Below are 4707 nucleotides of genomic sequence, written 5' to 3' on the forward strand. Positions count from 1 at the left end.
TTTTGATATGTGTCCTTCAGAGCTGTATTTGCATGTGAGTATGAATATTTATGTATTATATAGAATATGTATATGAGAAAGTATGTAAAGAAATGTGATCATATCGTGTAAAAATTAAGACATATCTTGTCATTCTCTTTGATATCCCACTTTCAACAGACTAATATTTCAGCTTTATTTACTTATGCAATATCAGTTAAGGTAGTCTTGCTAGAGTTTCCTTGTGCCTAAGTTTCTGCCACTGAATTTCTTTTATTATTATTATTATTATTTTAATTTTAAGTATTTGATAGTTTTAAGAAGTCTTCCACTCTGGAAATAAGCAAAGTATACTCAGCAAGAAACCACCCAACTTGAGTTAGACTTGTGACAAAGAGCTGATCACCTAGGGATTAAGTCTCAGCACTATCTCTGTTATGACCTCAGTTGGATCCCTGGCCAGGGAACTAATCCACATATGCACAGCAGACCACGACTGTATTACCTCCTGCCCTCACTCTGCATTTCAATAGATCTGCTCTGCTCCTCACTCTGTTTCTGGTGAATCTTCTCACCCCCTCTTACTTCTGGCCTGTATACAGTTCTTCTACAGGAAAAAAAAAAAAAAAAAAGGCTGATTTCAGCTATTTGTCTTTTATCTAGGAACCAAATGAAACCATCCTGCTCTGGTCAATGCAATGTTTCCTCAAGTGCCCCATCAACAAGTTCCTTTCCTCTATTAGAGATGTTCATGGAGGACCTAGAAATAGAGACTCCTTTTAAGAAGTCACATTCTCCACTTGTGTAACTTCTGGATCCCTGTGATTTAAAGACTCATTTTCTCTGCTTCCCAAATTCTAGTTATCATTTCATTCACTAACAAGTTTGCATTGTAGTTTATCTACTGACAATTCAATTTTGATTTAGAGCAAGCTAAAAAATCTGAAATTTTTTCAGATCTGAATTAAATCCACATAAACATTGAATATCAGAAACCAGGACAGACAAGGTAAAATAGAGAACATGAATATAAATTGAAAGAAAGCGCATGAGAAAAATCAGAAACTAAGGAAAACATAAAAAAGATTTATTTATGTAGATGTGTTCTATCATTTCAACACAACATCAGTCTTACTGAAGGTTATTTTCATGATTCTCATAACAAATGGATACATAGATTTTTTTTTTTCCCCCAAGGTGGGCAGAACAAATAGTGTTACCCAGAATTTTTATACCATATCCTGCTTTGCTACATACTCACCCCCACTGTCTATTCTATGTCTAGACATAGTCAAAACTATTTTCATCATGTTAGAGTGTTACTACTCTTTTTTTTTTTTACTCTGTAGCTCATAAGTGTAGAGCAGGGAGGAAAAATTTACACAACATTTGGAAGCTCTGTATAACTTAGTAAGCCAATATAGATACTTCCAATTTCCAAAGAACAACGTTGTATCATACATGGATAAATGATTTATTCAAAGTGAAAGACAGACCAGTTTATTTTAGTTGAACAGACACCAAAAGCTTGTTAACAATGTTTCAGATTTCACATTTCAACTACTTGTTACATTTTTCCGCAAAATCAAAGAATGTCCAAACTGATTTCATAAAAATATTAAAATAATCCTGCTTTTTAAGGCTATGTATTTATATGAGACTAAATATTGTGCATATACTTCAATCAAAAGCAAAAACATCACAGCAGATTGAATACAAAGGGCACTGAAAGTACAGCTGTTTTCTATCAAGTCAACTATTAAATTTACCAATCATTAAGTTTTTTGTTATGGAAACTATATCATTAAACATTATATTTATGTTAACAGGGAGTATTTTTTTCACTGTTACTTTAAATATTAACAAAATATTTTTGAACTTTGAATATGGCAGATATTGATGAATATAACCACATAAACAAAAATTCTTTGGGACTTAGAAGTTTGTACTGATAAAACAAAATACCATTGACTTGGTGATTTAAACAGAGACTCTTCCTACCTTCTTTCTTCTTTCCCTCCTCCCTTCTTTTTTTTGGGGTGGGGGTGGTGTGGATAGGATGGGAAAAGGGAAACTGGGAAGTTCAAGATCAAAGTGCCTGCTGGTTCACTGTTTAGTCAGCATCATCTTTCTGGTTTGTCGATGTCTGCTTCATTTTGCTCTATCCTTGTATGACATAGAGGAACTCTGGTCTCCTCATCTTCTTATAAGGACAATGATACCATCATGGAAGATCTCTTTTCCTAATCCTACCTAAACCTAATTACCTAAAAAAAAATTCTACTTCCAAATGTATTACATTGAGGAGTTAGTATAAGAATATATAAATTTGAGGGGGGGGCAAGTATTCATTATCTAGAAGGGGCATCAGTAATTATAAGTTTACAAAGTGTTCCTAAGGCCAAATGTTTAAGCCTCTCTTAAGGCTTAGAATCAGATGGGTTGATAAGAAGAAGGAAAAAAAAAAAGGTCTTTTGACTTCATTATAATAAGAATCTGTAGTGCATATATGTGCATTTTGGATCATGCAAAGAGAGGAATGTGTGGCAATATAGGAGACAAAGCATTGGAAAAGGGACGGTGACTGAACAGCTTGACCAAAGCATAGGTGAACAGGCCTGCCAGGCAGGATCAGTGATGACAAGGACTGCAGGCACATCTCCAGAAGGAACTATGGGGATGAGGTAGGTAACAGCAGTGCAAAATATTTATATGGATGGTTCCCACTTTTTATGTTAAGTAGATAATTCTTTTGAGATTGATTTTGTGAACTGGATTCTGAAGAAAGAAGTAAAGAATTCTAAAAACATTATAGGAATAAAAGAAAAGTTTATAAAAAAGCCTCTAGTCCTATATTGGCAAGCGATCAAAGATGAATTCTTGAATTCCTGAACCTTCTTATGGAAGAATTAATTTTGTCATTATTGACTATAACCCATTAATATTGTGCTTAGCTCATATGAAAAGTTAAAAGTGAGAAAAATACAATTATATAAAAATGTTGATAATGACATATTGAAGCTAGACATCTCAGGTAAATCTTAAGAAACAGATTTGAAACAAATTTGATTAAACCTTTCAATTACTATTTTAGAAAAGTCATTATGTTCTTCTTACATTTTTACTATATATAAAAAATAATTATATAATCCATTGCTTAAAAGGATAAAACAAGAATTATAACATTTGGAAATTCATTAATTAAAAATCTATTCTTGGAACTAGCATCCAAAATTATGTAAAGCAGAAAAGTGTGTTCACTATTGGGCAGAGATTTGTATTTTCTGCTATTCTGCCTATGATTCTTCTAAATCCCAGAATACCCTCTTCCCAACTCTTCCTTCATCTAGTGAACTTCATTCACACACCTGTTCTTTATTTACGCAATAGTTTAAGCAAGTTTTTCCTGGTTAGGGAAGGCTTCTTTTTTTTTTTTTCCTTCCCTGTGCCATCACCATAGTCCCGTGCACTTCCCTCCCCCTCCCGTTTTTGATCCCATTTCCCACTCCACCCCCACATAATGTCTCTGGTATATGACTGTTCATTAGCCTTATTATTTTCTCACCTGGTCCACTATACTCCTGCTATTGTAACAGGACAGCCCAGAGTGGACTGGGCCTTCTGTCTGTGGAGCCTCACCCACGCGCTCACAATTCAGCTATAATGCAGGGACACACAAAAGAGTCAATAATGGGTTTATTTACAAAAAGGAAAAGGAATAGGAAACAACCCAGGGAAAGAGCAGGATACAAAGTAAGTGGAATACCTTACGGCTAGGCTAAATGAACACAAGTCACGCCATCTGTCCAGAGAGCTGTTTCCCAAGAGAGAGAGCAAGATCCAGAGAGACCGTGAGATGCAATCTCGCCCTATTTATCCCCCCCAAATGTCCCAGAATCCATTCCTGCTAGCTCCACCCTTGGGTCCTCGCAGATCTCTCCCTGGTACTGCTGGGAGTTGTAGTTTCCGATCACTGAAGTACGGTGTAGGGTACAGAAAGCTGAAGTAGGGGGTGAAGTCCATAAGACTGCAGAGTTCCTTTAGGACACCTTCCCCTTACCACTATGAGCGAAACCATCCGGTATTTTTCTTTTTCTTTCTGACTTATCTCACTAAGCATGATCTCCACACTAATCTCCACACAAATACGTGGTGCTTGCCTTTTCCATAACATTTTCAGTGCTCCTATTTCCTTTCTTCACCATGGTCCTCTCTGAGAGGGGGGTTCCAAGAAGACTGGGAGCACTTCTATTGTCGTCCACACACTCTATCAGAAGACCAGTGTTTTACAAATGTATCAATAACTTCGGTATTTAGCAAAATATAAACTGGTTTTAATAATAATTAAAAAAATTTGTTTGCTTCTGACCGTGAACACCAGACCTACTAGTTTAAAACACAACTAGCATATATTATTTCTTCAAGGAGAAACCTGGTAAAGCAAGGCAGTATAGTTGTTACATTTCTACTGAATGATAAAGCAAGTGGGAGGCCTCTCTTGTGGCACAGGGTTAAAGTCTCAGTATTCTCAATGTGTAGGCAGCCACTGTGGACTCAGTTTGATCCCAGGCCAGGGAGTTAAGCCACAATGCATAGCAAACCTCTCTTGTCTCACCTGCTACTCCCTTCAGGAGTGCATTTCAATAGATCTGTCTGTTTTGCTTCCTACTCTGTTTCTGGTGAATCCTCTCATCTCCCCACACACTTCTGGCCTACACCCCAGTTCTT

The sequence above is a fragment of the Condylura cristata genome, unplaced genomic scaffold, assembly GCF_000260355.1.
Source record: "Condylura cristata isolate star-nosed mole 26May11 unplaced genomic scaffold, ConCri1.0 scaffold00014, whole genome shotgun sequence".
Taxonomy (NCBI): domain Eukaryota; kingdom Metazoa; phylum Chordata; class Mammalia; order Eulipotyphla; family Talpidae; genus Condylura; species Condylura cristata.